Raw genomic sequence first — 17,047 nt, forward strand, 5'->3', positions numbered from 1 at the left:
GGTGTAAAGGAAAGACTATACTATAGATGAGAAATAATTTTAGGGAACTGACCCAGTCTCTCTGCTACTCATCAGCAGGCATAATTTTATTTCTCTAGACATGGAATTTGTGGTATACACACACACAATGGAATACTCCTCAGTCATAATGAAATGCTGCCATTCGCAACAATGTGGATGAAACTAGAGATTATGGTACTAAGGGAGGTAAGTCATATGAGAAAGACAAATATCACTTGCTATCACTTATATGTGGATATTAAACAAAGATACAAATGAACTTATTTGCAAAAGAGAAACAGATTCACAAACATAGGAGACAAACATATGGTTCCCAGAGAGGAGAGAGGGATACATTAGGAGTTTGGGAATAAGAAAAGCCCACACACGCCAGGCCTCCCTGTCCATCACCAACTCCTGGAGCTCACTCAAACTCATGTCCATCAAGTCGGTGATGCCATCCAACCATCTCATCCTCTGTTGCCCCCTTCTCCTCCTGCCCTCAATCTTTCCCAGCATCAGGGTCTTCTCCAGTGAGTCAGTTCTTCACACATCAGGTGGCCAAAATATTGGAGCTTCAGCTTCAGCATCAGTCCTTCCAATGAAAATTCAGGACTGATTTCCTTTAGGACTGATATTTAAGCAAAGGTTGAAATATTAATGAGGCAAGTGTTGCTTCCATTTTACAGTACCAGATAGACTCCTGGCTTTATCGTAACTAAGCAAAGAAGTACATTTTACCTCATCAGAACTTTTATTTTCCTTACATTGAATAGAAAATATTCATCTCAGTCTGTCTGAGTTGCAAATGTCTGAATCATGATGAACAAAATATGTGAGTGTACATGTGACCAAGTATTATATATACCACGTGGCTAGAGGAATGGATGGAAAGAACCCAGAACTCTTATTTCTATAATTGTGGTTTGGCACAAACATGAAGCTACACAAGTCCTGTGTGCACAGAATCCTGCTTTGTTGAGGTCCTGAGACTTTTGCAGAAAGACACATGTGTACAAGTTAATCTGAAAGGTTAGCCAGCCTTCAAAATACATTCCTTTTAATAGTTTGTGATTTAATATCTCCCTATCTCACACCAAGAGTTTCTTAATGTTCTTATAGCATTGAAATGAATGTTTTTATCTTTGTCCTGCTGTGTAGACAGAAGTCATACATAAATTATAAATTTGTGTGGATAGACAAAACTTTCCACCATGCCCAATGGAATAGATGTCTCATCCTCAACAGCAGAAGACCAGAATGATGTCACATGCACAGTTATTAATCCAGGTTGGCAATTTAGAGAGACAGTGTGGTCTGGCTGGTAGAACACCAGATGGTGAGGCATGGGACCTGCTTTCTATTCCCAGTTGTATCACTGTTAGAGATTTGGCAAAGCCTTTCTCTCTGTGTCTCTCTTCTTCTGTAAAAGTGCTCACAAGCCCTAGCCTCACATTCCTTCACAGGTTGCCACGGAAGGCTGCCCAGAAAGCAGCTAGGGGCTCTCAAAAATGTATTAATAAATGTCGAGGTGTTTAGTGCTTTTTCAAAAAGTGTTATGCAAAGCTACCACTCAGTCTCTTGGAGCTCCACATGCTTCCTTCCCACAGCGGGTGGGAGCCACTTCACTTGCCGCTGTGGACGAGCTTGGTCATGGTGACACTGGTGCAGGCTTGAAATACTTTTCAAAAGTCTGGCCTTCAGATCTGCCTCGTCCATTTACTCTGCACTATCAGCCCTGGGATTTCTTTGGAAGGAATGATATTAAACCTGAAACTCCAGTACTTTGGCTACCTCATGAGAAGAGTTGACTCATTGGAAAAGACCCTGATGCAGGGAGGGCTTGGGGGCAGGAGGAGAAGGGGATGACAGAGGGTGAGATGGTTGGATGGTATCACTGACTCGATGGACGTGAGTCTGAGTGAACTCCGGGAGTTGGTGATGGACAGGGAGGCCTGGTGTGCTGCGATTCATGGGGTCACAGAGTCGGACATGACTGAGCGACTGAACTGAACTGAACTGATTTCCCTACCATCTTCCTAACAATTCTTTTCTCTTCTTACAGTATCCGCTTGCAACAATTCAACCAGGGTAAGGGAGGTATACTTATTTTGCAGTCAACACTATACTTACTAGGTTTTGCTACAGCTGCAGCATTGTTGTGGGTACAATAGGTGATACATAGGAAGTCTAATCTATATATTTTCACAAGGAAACATAGAGTCAAATTTGTGAGGTAGATTCAGCACACATGAAATATTTCGATTAATGACCTGATGTCAAATACAGAATAAAAGAGGAGTTCATAGAAACAAGCATTGGATCATAAGGCAGAATTCATTTGAATCAGTTCTAATGAGGTGGATTTTGAAACTGGAGCCTATTATACAGAGTGAAGTAAGCCAGAAAGAAAAACACCAATACAGTATACTAACGCATATATATGGAATTTAGAAAGATGATAACGATAACCCTGTATACGAGACAGCAAAAGAGACACTGATGTATGGAACAGTCTTATGGACTCTGTGGGAGAGGGAGAGGGTGGGAAGATTTGGGAGAATGGCATTGAAACATGTAAAATATAATGTATGAAATGAGATGCCAGTCCAGGTTTGATGCACGATACTGGATGCTTGGGGCTGGTGCACTGGGACGACCCAGAGAGATGGTATATGGAAGGAGGAGGGAGGAGGGTTCAGGATGGGGAGCACATGTATACCTGTGATGGATTCATTTTGATATTTGGCAAAACTAATACAATTATGTAAAGTTTAAAAATAAAATAAAAAAAAGAAACAAGCATTGGTATGGACTAAATCAAACGAAGGCTTCATGAAGTACATGGAAATTGATCTGATCCAAGTTAACAGGATTTGGATGAGAGGATAGCAGAATGGAGGGCCATTCTGAAAAGGGCAATAGCAGAAGAAGTAAATTCAGGAAGGTAGGAGTGGGGCCAGCAAAATGACTGTAGTCAAGAGTCAGTGTAAAGGATTGGAGGGAAAGAGGTTGTAGATGGATACTGCAACTCCACTATGATGTGTCTAGTTAGATAGGGAGAATTTTATATTTATAGGTTCTGAGACAATATGAAGCTTTGGGAGACTTCAAAAAGAAGGGCCTCATAGAATGATGACTAAGGCAAATTAGCCATGCAATAAATATTATTTGGGATAGCCTTAGGAGCAGCCTGGGTGTAAGGAGACCAAGGGTGAGGGAGATGAAGAGGAAAGAGCACAGACAGGGGACAGTTTATTCAAAGAAATATTCCTTTGATCAAGAGCTATTTCAAAGAATGAACATAAGTGCCATGGATTCCAAGATAGGAAGCATAGCCTTCCCCCATTAGGGTGAAGATATTTTAGATAATGGCTTTAAGAATTGAGTGACCATAGGAACATGGAAAACCAGATTCATAAATTTGATGAGAAAATGTGACCCTTGGCATATTCAAAGAGGAAGCGTTCATTGCAACAGTTCATGTTCCAATGTTCATTGGAAGCATTCATGTCGGGAACAGGGCTGTGTGACAGTCCAGGGAAGAGGCACACAGGTGTTCAGCCATCAGTATAAAGTAGATAGAAATTTGCATATGTATCACCAGATGAAGGAATCTAAAATGAAGTCATTAAGAGTAACAATAGGGCTCACGTTCTTCCCTGAGCCTGGGTTTCTGACAATAGCAAATCAGGATGTAAGAGAATGAAGGGAAAGTCTTTGGTTGAAATATTTTTAAATTGGGTATTAAATTCCTATTAAATTGCCACCTTGATTTTATTGTGATACTTTTCATTTCCTTTAGGTCTTTCCCACAGGAGACTAAGTTTATTTTGGTGAGAACACTGGCTGAACTGATTCTGTACTGCACGAACCATGAATAGAATTAAAGATGAGACAGAAAATTTTCAGAAATTCTGGCCATCCATCCATCCATCTGCCCATCCTCTTAATCACTATCTCTTCACTTATTGACTAAGCAATTACAACAGTCCAGAAATAGAGAATTAAACAGAAGAAATATCATCCTGCTGTCATGGAGCTTAAACTTTATGGGAACAGTTTTTACAAAAGGTTAAGTGAAGATTGCTATGAGAATCCACTACAGGGATGCTATGCTCACCCAGGGTTTTAGGAAGGCTTCCAGGAGAAAATGTGACTTTCAGTAATTGAAAGGGAGGGTGACTACTATAGAGACAGGGACATATATGGCATATAGAAAGAGACCTGGAGTTTATTCCTTGCCACAGTTTCGGGGTGTCAGTCCAGAACTGCTGTTGCTGTCTCTCTGTTTAATGCATGCATATTGGGGCATGCACACTTGTTTCTGCAGGCTATTGACTTCAGGGCAGAACACTGCAAGACATTCTGGGGAATAAATAGGAAACAAGGCAACTTCCCAAAGGACAGAAATTCAACTACAGCAAAAGTACAGTTTCTAGAAAACACAGCAGACCAGCACTGGGGATACAGGGAAATGTGCTTAAGGCTTGTGGAGGAATAGGATAGGGACTAGACTGGCTGAACAGGGCCCTGTTCAGTGCCTGCCTCCACCTAAGTCCCAGGAAGCTAAGTCAGAGAAACCTTGCCTGGAGGCAGTATGGTGGACTAATCACTATTTGTCCCAGATATGCGATGGAAACTGTCCTTGAGAAAACATAAATATTTTGCTTTCTTTCTTTAAGGAATACTATTCCTATACTTTTATCTATTTTAATGTAATTATTCCAATTATTTAAATAACATTAAAAATAGAAAAAGAATATCAGTGATTGATAGCCAGTATCTCAGCAAATGCCTTGTGATATTCATGTGCCTGTGTGTGAGTGTGTGTGTGTGTGAATGTGTGTGTATGTGTAATAAGCATATTTCATATTTGAGACAATATTGTCCATACTGTTTTACAACTTCTTAAGGATAGTTTGGCAATTATCATTGAGGCAGTGAAAAATGTAGTATGTTAGCATCTGTCGCTTGAGTTCATTTTAGAGATAATCTATAGTCTATTGGGGAAATACCTTGATGAGCCATTGGCATAGAATATAAGACCCAGAAGGCTTCAGTGTTAGCAGGTACTAAAAAAACATTTGTAATATGTATGAGAAATCAGAGGAATTATCACTGTCCTGTGCAGTGAAAAGAGAGAAGAAAGCACAGTTCAGGGAAGAAAGAGCTAAGAGAGATGAGCCAAAGAGCTGGCGGGAAGTGAGGGCTCTGATGGGAAAACAGGTCAGGGCATCTCCCCACTGATTGGTGGCCAAATGACATTTATGTATATTGTTTTGTTTGGAGATATTTAACATCCATTTTTTAGTAAAATCTTCACTCCTTTAAGACACCTATGAGTGATTTTAATTTGGGGGCAGAAACTGAGGAGGGGTATTTCATGTCTGGGTCAACATAGCAAAGAGAGTGAGCAGAGAACCCAGAGACAGAGGGGACCAGAGACTTGAGTGACCTAGACATATTCAGAGTGTTTGGAAGAGTTTGGAGCTGTCCTCAGATGTAGACTAGGTCATTCCAGCTGAGTATCTAGATCTCAGAGGGCCAGTAAAACACGGAGGTATTTGAGTTAGGTTTATTGCCGTGAATAAATTATCAAGTTTACTGAAATGCTCATACTTATTAAAATTGATCAATCAACTTATTAAAATTGATCAAAATTGACAATTTTAATCCTGCATTGCAGGCAAATTTTTTTACCAACTGAGCTACCAACAATCTTGCTAAATTGTCAACTTAGGTATAGCAGCAAGGTATGTGTGCTAAACTGCCCCTCCAACTGCAGAAAATTCAGCTCCTCTTGTTCCACATCCTTGCTTTACTGTTGTCAGATTTCTTAGTTTTTGTCCATGTAATTTTTTTCCTTTTTTTTTTTTAATAAAAATCCGCATTTTCATGATTATTAGTGAGATTGAAAGTGTTTTCGTATTTAATGAAGGAGACCCAGGTTCAATCCCTAGGTTGGGAAGATCCCCTGGAGAAGGGAATGGCTACCTGCTCCAGTATTCCTGTCTAGAAAAATCTCATGGAAAGAGGAGCCTGGTGGGCTACAGTTCATGGGGTCGCAAAGAGTTAGACAAGATTGAGCAACTAACACTTTCCCTTCACTTTCCCTAAGTATTATATGTTTAGCTCTTAGTTTCTTGCATTGTCTGTTTGTTTGTTTTTCCTGTTTTCTGTAAGATGTCTTTTATTACTGATACTGAGTTCTTCACATTTCTGGAATTTCCTTCTATTGACTTGGTCATACACATTAGAAGAAAACAAACAAACAAAAACTTTTCTAAGCCTGCGTGATTGTGTTTTATCTTTTGTGTATTTTTTTAAAATAATGCTTTGTAATGTACATAAGATTTTAATATGAATGTAATCAGAGTTGTCAATTTTTCCCTTATGAAAATGCTTTGGGTCTTGTAAGAAAAATCCTTCCTAGCCTTGAAGGTGATGAAGATATTTTCTTATAATTTACTCTTCCACTGCTGTTTTCTTTAAATGTATTTGGTTGAATATGTAAATTATTTCTTTTCTCTAAGAGTAGTTCCTGTATTTTTCGAATCAAAACAACCAGATTCACAAATTTTCTCTTAAACTACTTTGTTTACATTTCATTTGTTTATATAGAAATGCTATTAATCTTTAAATATTCTGTACATTTAGTTTTTATTTCTCACTTGTTCCTGGAATTATTTAGTTAAACTCTGTAAAATGTTATCACCAATTTGTTTTATTTGAAAATACTACCAGGATCTGTTTAGGTACTCACTAAGCATAACCATATACAAAGGGTATATATTGTCATCCTGCTTATTTAACTTACATGCAGAGTACATCATGAGAAACGCTGGACTGGAAGAAACACAAGCTGGAATCAAGATTGCCAGGAGAAATATCAATAAGTTCAGATATGCAGATAACACCACCCTTATGGCAGAAAGTGAAGAGGAACTAAAAAGCCTCTTGATGAAAGTGAAAGTGGAGAGTGAAAAAGTTGGCTTAAAGCTCAACATTCAGAAAACGAAGATCATGGCATCCCGTCCCATCACTTCATGGGAAATAGATGGGGAAACAGTGGAAACACTGTCAGACTTTGCTTTTTTTGGGCTCCAAAATCACTGCAGATGGTGACTGCAGCCATGAAATTAAAAGACACTTACTCCTTGGAAGGAAAGTTATGTCCAACCTAGATAGCATATTCAAAAGCAGAGACATTACTTTGCCAACAAAGGTCCGTCTAGTCAAGGCTATGACTTTTCCTGTGGTCATGTTGGACTGTGAAGAAAGCTGAGCACCAAAGAATTGATGCTTTTGAACTCTGGTGTTGGAGAGGACTCTTGAGAGTCCCTTGGACTGCAAGGAGATCCAACCAGTCCATTCTGAAGGAGATCAGCCCTGGGGTTTCTTTGGAAGGAATGATGCTAAAGCTGAAACTCCAGTACTTTGGCCACCTCATGTGAAGAGTTGACTCATTGGAAAAGACTCTGATGCTGGGAAGGATTGGGGGCAGGAGGAGAAGGGGATGACAGAGGATGAGATGGCTGGATGGCATCACTGACTCGATGGACATGAGTCTCAGTGAACTCTGGGAGTTGGTGATGGACAGGGAGGCCTGGTGTGCTGTGATTCATGGGGTCGCAAAGAGTCAGACATGACTGAGTGCCTGAACTTAAGCATAACCAAATTTTTCTTGTGCAGAGTGTCATTCTTAGCCACAGAGTTTTTTCTCCCAGGAAATTTTCTTTTGTGTTTTAAAAGTTTTGGTCTAATCATGCTTACTTGTGATCTGTATGTTGGATCTTAATATCCTGACCATTGTATCTACCATCTTTGTTCCTGTTTGGTCTCTTTGCAGTTACTGCATCTTAGGAGAGCTTTTCTAGTTTGTCTTTTGCAACATGAATTCTTTTTTCTACAGTGTCACTTCTACCTTAGTTCTAAATCTGATTTTAATTTGGGGAAATTGTATTTTACTGATGTTTTCATACTGTTTTCTTACTTCACTCATTTTTTAATATTACTTGTAGTCTTATATTCTCAATCATTTGATAATGACAAATTTCTCTAGATCTCATAGTAGTGTTAGTCGCTCAGTTGTATCCCACTCTTTGTGACCCCATGGATTGTGTAGCCCGCCAGACTCCTCTGTCCATGGGATTCTCCAGGCAAGAATACTGGAATGGGTTGCCACTTCCTTCTCCAGAGGACCTTCCCGACCCAGGGATCAAACCCGTGTCTCCTGTGTTACAGGCAGATTCTTTACCATTTGAGCTACAGGAAAGATCTACTAGGTCTTATAGAGAGCACAAAGCTTTCTAAAGTATACTCCTTTAAAACTAACAAAATGTTCTCTGCCTCTTATGTGGCAATGCCATTTTCATCTTGCAACCTGCGAGACTTAGAGGAAGAAGCTGATGAGTAAGAGGTATGGCTTAAAGACAATCACAGGTGTTGGGAGGCTGTATTTTGTCCCATACACCTTAGAAATTTCTCTTGGGACAAAAGGCCCACTATAAATACTTGAGGCTACAATCCATGGGGTCACAAAGAGTCAGACCCGACTGAGCGACTGCACTTTCGCTTTCTTGAATCCTTGAGGAGCTTCTCTCAAAATATATATAAAGCAGTGTGTCTGAGCATCGCAAGGGGTGGTCTGTGGGGGATGTTCTAAGGTACCATCTGGATCTTCCTTCAGTGATAAAGGACATAATGCTCAAGCTTCTGGGAGTGTTTCAGGATGACAGATCCCGGCTGCCAGCTTTTGTAGGAAATGCCTTTACCTGGAGAGGTACCTTGCCAAGGTCACACCCCTTCCTGGGAGAAGCCGGCCTTCGATGAGTGGTTCATACTACAGTTAAAGGCCTAATTGCCTCTCCCAAGCTAGGGTAACTTGAAGGTCCATTCCAGCTTTAGAGCTCTTTATGGGTTTAGCTGACAGCTTTGTTGAGACTGCAACAGAGCCCACCTTCTCCTTTTACCCCATCTTGCTACCCTTTTATTTTTGGCACAGAGGTTGGTCCTGTAAGCAGCAGTCCCTAATAAACTTTCTGCACATTGATCTCTTTCTTAGAGTCTGTGCGTGTGTGTGTGAAGTCGCTCAGTCGTGTCCGACTCTTTGCGACCCCGTGGACTGTAGCCCGCCAGGCTTCTCCGTCCATGGGATTCTCCAGGCAAGAATACTGGAATGGGTTGCCATTTCCTTCTCCAGGGATCTTCCCAACCCAGGGATTGAACCTAGGTCTCGTGTATTGCAGGCAGATGCTTTATTCTCTAAGACACCAGGAGTCTACCTCCTGGGAAAGACAACCTACCTGCAACATGCACCTGTCATTCATTCCCTTATTTCTTATAGCTGAAGTATAGTTGGTTTATATGTTGTATTAGTTTCAGGTGTATAGCAAGGTGATTCATATTTTCAGATTCTTTTTCCCTTATAAGTTTTCAGATTCTGTCCCCTTATAAGTTTTTACAAGGTATTGAATATAGTTCCCTGTGCTAGAGAGCAGGTCCCTTCTGTTTATCTGTTTTATATATAGCAGTATGTATCTGCTAATCCCAAACTCCTAATTTATTGCTCCCCTCGCTTCAATATATATTTTTTAATTTGAAGAACTACTGTGCTCCCAGCATTGTGGTAAACGCAGTGAGGCAGAATAAAAGCATAAAATATGGACCCTACTTATAAAGGATTTGCAGTCAATTCATGACTCAGTGGACATGAGTCTCAATGGACATGAGTTTTGAGCAAACTCCGGGAGATAGTGAAGTACCGGGAAGACTGGTGTGCTGTAGCCCACAGGGTTGCAAAGACTCAGATACTACTTAGTGACTGAACAAGAGAAATAGAGTCAGTTCAGGGAAATACCATATATGCGTAGAGAATAAAGCAATGCTATATAAAATATCACCCATCACGGACAATAATGAGAAAAATCATGGTGACCAGGGGCTCAGACTTCCCAAAACTGAGGGTTTGGGTCACATCACCAGGTAAGTCTGCCGGAATCCCACAGGAGCTACTTAATAAAGGCAAGCAGAAAGTCTGAACGTATTCAATCGGCTGCTATTTGCATAGCAAAACAGCAAGGGCAAAAATTACTATCCCCTTTTGTCTGAAAATAATGGACTGCAATGTAGCTACCTTAATTGGCCCGGCTGCCATCCTCAGCTATCTGTGACCATATGGGTGAGTCTGTCCATTTTATAGGTAAAATATTAGCAAGCTCATCCTGACACTTATCCTCCCACATGCTTTAAAATATTCATCTTATCCAGCCTGCCCTTATCAGTTTAAAAAAAAAAAAAAGGAAAAATCTGATATTTCAACTCTCCATTTACTGACTCCATAATTGGTTCCAACCCCTCACTGTTGGGATCGGAGTTGCAATACTGACTCCCCATGATTCCAGTCCCTGGTGAAATAATAACCTGATTGCTGAGTATGTGATCAACATAAGTGGGGAAAACAGATTTATTTCCAATTAGATATGGATCAGTCTTAGAATAAGTTCTATTCACCTAAGGTGGGTCTCTTTTGAAAACATGTTTATTCCATCTCTGGACCATTTGTGATCTTCAAATTTGAAGCTCAGACCTAGGATAGCAGGATTATTTCTGGAATAAATATTTAGATCTGGCTACAATGTTGAAGCTCTATCCTTAAGCATTGTAAGGAAAGGAATTTCTGCTCTGTTTTTCTTTTCTACTTTATTAGAGGGAAAGATTATTCTCTCTCTTTCTCTACTTCATATAAACACATACACACATACACACGTTCAAGGTAGAACTTGTACCACTTTGTAAACATATAGAACTTTTACAGGCACGTTCATGAATTATACCTTGCTGCTTGATTTTTGTTATATATTGGTTGGCCAAAGAGTTCGAAACCCTGTAACAGCATATGGAAAAACCAAATGAACTTTTGGCCAACCCAGTATTTTTAAAATATAAGGAAGTCATTATAGTATTCTGATGCCTTCCCAGGTGGTCCTAGTGGTAAAGAAGCCAGCTGCCAATGCAGGAGACATAAGAGAAGTGGGTTTGATCCCTGAGTCAGGAAGATCCCCTGGAGGAGGAAATGGCAACCCACTCCAGGATTCTTGCCTGGAGAATCCCATGGACAGAGGAGACTGGAGGGCTATGGTCCATAGGGTCACAAACAGTTGGATACAACTGAAGCAACTTAGCACAGCACAGCACGTGGCATTCTGAGAATTGCAATTCTATTAAAATATTTTCAAAAGAAACATTAGGAACTGTAAAAGTATGAAAGAAAAAACTATCAAAAATTATCTCCTGCTGAGGTCAGCGAGCAGGAGATTAATTAAAGAGATCTTGTTTAAAACAATGATAAGGATAACTTAAGCAAGATGATTCCTAATGGTGTGTACATTGTAATTTTTTTTTCCTAAAAGGAGACAATACTGAATTACATTGTTAGTGACTTCTATGAATTGGGGTTTAATTCAAAAAGCATGAGTGACATAGCAGTATGATTTTATTAAAGGGGCTGGTGGTTTAGTCACTAAGTTATGTCCGACTCTGGCAACCCCATGGACTGTAGCCCGCCAGGTTCCTCTGTCCATGGGATTCTCCAGAAGGAATACTGGAGTGGGTTGCCATTTTCTTCTCCAGATTAAAGGGGCTAGATTACACCTAATTGTTGGAACTGATTGAAAAGCCTGTGGGAAGTTGTTGCTGCTGCATTGGTTTGTGGTCCTGAAGTTGCTGCAGGTCGTCAGGACTGGCAGTCTGTTAGGGTGAAATGCTCCATGTGAAGCAGAGGATGGCAAAGACCAACTGGAATCCACAAGAAAGAATTGAACCTCACATCTAACTCTCATCACCATAACCCCCAATGATCTAAGTGACCTATTACAGAGGGAGCTCATACCTGATCCCACAGACCCACACAGACGTCTAGAGAAGCTTGGAGTTGGAGAAGCTGCAGTTGAAGCTGAAAGGGCTGTAAGCTTAGCTGCTGTCCCCTGCCAAGAAGATCCAGCAGATCAGTGACCATGTGCATGAACTGCTGGGACACTTGGCCCCTACATCATTCTTCAGAGGGTAATGGCTGCTGCTTCATTTCCACCTTCCAAAATCTTGTGCAAACTCCTCTTGTGATCAGTCCTAGTCTGGGCTCATAAAGACAAGAGCATTCTCAAAACTGTATTTCCAGCTCAATTAAGTTGTCACTGAACATGAGTCGTCTCTGCTGTATCCAGCTTGGTATCACTACATTTCTATTTTAAGCATGTTTTGCTTCCAGATAAATACAATAGAACATGATGCAACTATCCTTTGTACACTCAAAACCACACTAACTGCCTCTGTGTAACAGTCACTTATGCCACCTTATCCATCTTTGCTTTATGTTCATTCTTTTTCCAGTTGAGTCACACTCTCTCTTGATATTTTGTGACTTAAATAGTGAACCATGGTAAAGAAGTTGTGGCACATATATACAAGGGAATATTACTCAGCCATAAAAAGGAATACATTTGAGTCATTTCTAATGAGGTGGATGAAACTAGAGACTATTATGCAAAGTGAATTAAGTCAGAAAGAGAAAAGCAAATATCGTACATTAACTCATATATATGGAATCTAGAAAAGTGGTGCTGATTAATCTATTTGCAAGGCAGCAATGGAGACAGAGAACAAACTTGTGGACACAGTAGACAAATAGAGTAGCATTGAAACAGATACATTATCATATGTAAAATAGACAGCCAGTAGGAACTAGCTTTCTGAGATAGGAAGCTCAAACTTGGTGCTCCGTGACAACCTAGATGGGTGGGACGGGGTAGGAGGGAGGTTCAAGAGCAAGGGGACATATGCATGCATATGGCTTATTCACGCTGATGTATAACAGAAACCAACACAATATTGTAAAGCAATTATCCTACAATTAAAAATAAATAAATGAAATTAGTGAATTGAGTTTAACCAATCAGTATGCCTTGTATTGGATGGTAGGAACACAGGAGAGGGTACAAAAGAATTGGTTAACACCTACAAGCATGCACACACACACACACACACGTATGAAGTAAGGAAGAAATGTGCATAACTATTACAGTTCTCATTCCTCTTGCTGGAAACATGGTCAAGGCTTGTATTGACAACTTCATTCCTCCACTCCCATGTCATCTTCACCTCACCTGTCTGTGATTCCATGCCTCATGGAGTATCTGAGCCATCGGAAGTCTTGTTTTTATTGGGTTATTATACTTTTCCATTAAGTTTTTAGCACAGTATAAAGGACTACTAAGAGGGGCCCTAGGTGACCTACATTCCAGATGTGCTCACTTCTTATGCTCACTCTATGATGGAAACTCAATTCTCCCTTGGAGTTAGGATCAAATGCCATAGCCAACAGATGGACTTCTTATTTACCTGTTGGTTCGCTGGTATCCATTTCCAGGAGGCAGCCTCCATTTCCAGTTTAAATGGAACCATTACTGTGTGCCCTGGTGGAAACCTGCTTCTCCTGGTAAAGAAGACACCTCGAGCAGCAAAGTCCAAACTTTTAGGCATGGAAACAAAAGCTCTGCTGGGGGATCCTATGGGGTAATAGAGGAGCCACTCATTCCCATTCTTTGATTATGTTGTGGGAGACAGAGCACCATGATTTGGTTCCTGGTTTGGGGTTAATTGGGCTTTCCTGGTGGCTCAGATGGTACAGAATCTGCTTGCAGTGCAGGAGATTCGAGTTCAATCCCTGGGTTGGGAAGACCCCCTGAAGAAGGGAATGGATAGTCACTCCAGTATTCTTGCCATGGAAAATCCCATGGACAGAGGAGCCTGTTGGGCTCCCAGTTCCATGGTTGCAAAGAGTCAGACATGACTGAGCAACTAACACTTTTACTTTCTTTCACTTGGGGTTAATACTACATCTCAGAGAACAGGATCCTGGTCCTACCAGAAGTGGCTACCGAGTTGAGGTTATAGCAAAGTCTTCCAAATCTTCCTTTTTCAGAAGTAATGCTATGTTGAGTATCATGATGTGAGTAAAGCATTAACAGATGATACTTTTAGCAGAATAAACATGTGCCATGAAGGAAAATCCATGTCCCATCCAGGTGTCTATTCCCTTACATGATGGAAATAGTCTGGGGTAATCAATTTGCCGGCACACAAATGGCTGATCCCTCAAAAGAATGGTGGTGCCAGAATATATCGTAGGCTCTTTGGTGAAATAGACTCAAATGTTGTCTTTTTCTGTTATGATTATAGGAACTCTCCAAGAGGCCATAACTATGGTTGACAAGGAGGAGGATATGTAATGGGTGGATGGGCCATGAACACCTGGGCATGGCAACTAGCTCCTGAAACTTACTCGTGCCTCCTGCTCAAGTTAGACTCATATATACCACTTCCGCTGGGTGAGGGAGTGTTTCTGTGCATATCCAACTTCAGAGTTTGGTGGTCAGACAGCACCCAGTTCATGCTGGGTATCTCAGGCAACATGGCAAATGAATGATCTGGAGTCTAGAATTCAATCTCTACTGGGGCCTGGTAGCAAATCAGAAACCGCTTCTTAAGGGAGAAGTGATATCTGTGATCATGACATCATTTTTTTTTTCCCAAAACACTGAAGCTCTGCATAGTCAGTTTAGTTCAGTTCAGTCGCTCAGTTGTGTCCGCCTCTTTGTGACCCCATGAATCGCAGCACACAAGGCCTCCCTGTCCATCACCAACTCCCAGAGTTCACTCAGACTCACGTCCATCGAGTCAGTGATGCCATGCAGCCATCTCATCCTCTGTCATTCCCTTCTCCTCCTGTCCCCAATCCCTCCCAGCATCAGAGTCTTTTCCAATGAGTCAACTCTTCACATGAAGTGGCCAAAGTACTGGAGTTTCAGCTTTAGCATCATTCCTTCCAAAGAAATCCCAGGACTGATCTCCTTCAGAATGGACTGGTTGGATCTCCTTGCAGTCCAAGGGACTCTCAAGAGTCTTCTCCAACACCACAGTTCAAAAGCATCGATTCTTCGGCGCTCAGCCTTCTTCACAGTCCAACTGTCACATCCATACATTTACCTATAAATGCCTACTAAAGGCACTAGACATTGTCCTGTCCCTCAAAGCCACTTCAAGCATCATAAGATCACCCAAGTGATATAGTCCACGTGCACTAGCAGTCTGCATGTCAGCCTGGACCTGTTGCAGAGAAGTCCCTTTTTCTAGGACCCCCACACAGCTGCCATCCTTTTGAAGTTATTTGATAAATGAATTTAAGAAGCACACCCAAATGAGGCATGTGATGCCTCCAAAATCCAAAGAGATTCAGTTGGTACTGTGTATCTTTTTTAGTTGTAGGAAATATTAGATGCAGCAATTCTTTCCTAAATTTGAAAGGAATATCCATCCCACTGTGCTTCCGACCTCTGTTCCCCTAGGTATTTCTAAGGGTGGCAGGCCCTAATTTTTGTGGGATTTCTGGCATGCATCTTTCTACCCAGGTATTTGGAGAAGCTGCTACTTCTGCTACCAGATTCAATCAACATTACATCACCAAGGCAACGGTCTACTAGGAAGTTCTTTGGAAAGACGAAACAAATAATACCTCTCTGGACTAGATTATGATATAGTATTGAAGAGCTGGTAGAGCCTTGAGGTCAGTTAGTAAAGATATTGAAATGGCCAACGTGTTCCTTCAGTTTTTAGGTAAAAATGAGACACATTTTTCATTCTCACCAAACTTTATTGAACAACAACTTCACCGTTTTGTTCTGCTGCTGCTGCTGCTAAGTCGCTTCAGTCGTGTCCGACTCTGTGCAACCCCAGAGATGGCAGCCCACCAGGCTCCCCTGTCCCTGGGATTCTCCAGGCAAGAACACTGGAGTGGGTTGCCATTTCCTTCTCCAATGCATGAAAATGAAAAGTGAGAGTGAAGTCACTCAGTCATGTCCGACTCCTATCGACCCCATGGACTGCAGCCTACCAGGCTCCTCTGTCCATGGGATTTTCCAGGCAAGAGTACTGGAGTGGGGTGCCATTGCCTTCTCCATTTGTTCTACTACTTTCTGTCATTTTTCAGGCAACTTCATAATTCCATTTTCCCCAATTTTTTAAAAAATCTTTTTGAGCGAATAACAGTTCCAGGTGCCTTTTACAGGCTTCTAAGGAATTGAAATATTTTCCATTAAGAGAATTTTGTAAAGACCAAAATAAATGGAAATCTGAAGGTGCAATGTCTGGTGAATATGGTAAATGAATCAGAACTTCCCAACCAATCTATAACAGTTTTTGTCTGGTCATCAAAGAAACATGTGGTCTTACATCATCCTGATGGAAGATTATGTGTTTTCTATTGACTAATTCTGGACACTTTTCACTGAGTGCTGCTTTCAGTTGGTTTGATTGGGAGTGGTACTTGTTAGAATCGTTTGGTTTTCCAGAAGAGAAAGCAAACTGCTTCTGAGATCTTTGCTAAAAGGCATAGAGGAAAAAATTACTTGTCAGAATAATAGCCACATACCTGATGCTGATTTTCTCCAGGAAAAAAAACAACAACAACTTTGGAATAGCAGCTGGAATAACAGCTGATACCTGATTTTGTGGGTATCCCCTACATACTAAGTTGTAAGAAACATCTAGTTGTCTTCTGCACTGGTTAAATAGGCAACTTGAATGGGGGTGCGGTAGGAATCATGATCTCTGTGTCTTTCAAGAATTCTACATTGGTAATGATTTTTGCAATCTCTCCACAAAGCTATATTGGTTTTGGTTTGGCATTTTGATAGCTAGAATCACTTCCAGTGACTTTCTCTTGACCAATCCTATCATAATAGCTCTAGCTGCACAAGTTAGAGAATCAGTATGGGGAGTCTACCATAATTATACTACTCCATCTCTGTATTCATTACTGGTACAATAACCCCGGCATGGGTTTTGGCACACAATGGACCCCCTGAGATGAACGAGAACTATAACTGCTCACCTGACATTCACAATATTTACTCTGACTGGTGGACTATAGCAATATTTTGTGTCTCTGGAATTAAGGTCAGTTCAGAGCCAGTGACCAACAAGTCCCAGA

The sequence above is a fragment of the Bos javanicus genome, chromosome 17 (genome assembly GCF_032452875.1).
Source record: "Bos javanicus breed banteng chromosome 17, ARS-OSU_banteng_1.0, whole genome shotgun sequence".
In the NCBI taxonomy this organism is placed as follows: domain Eukaryota; kingdom Metazoa; phylum Chordata; class Mammalia; order Artiodactyla; family Bovidae; genus Bos; species Bos javanicus.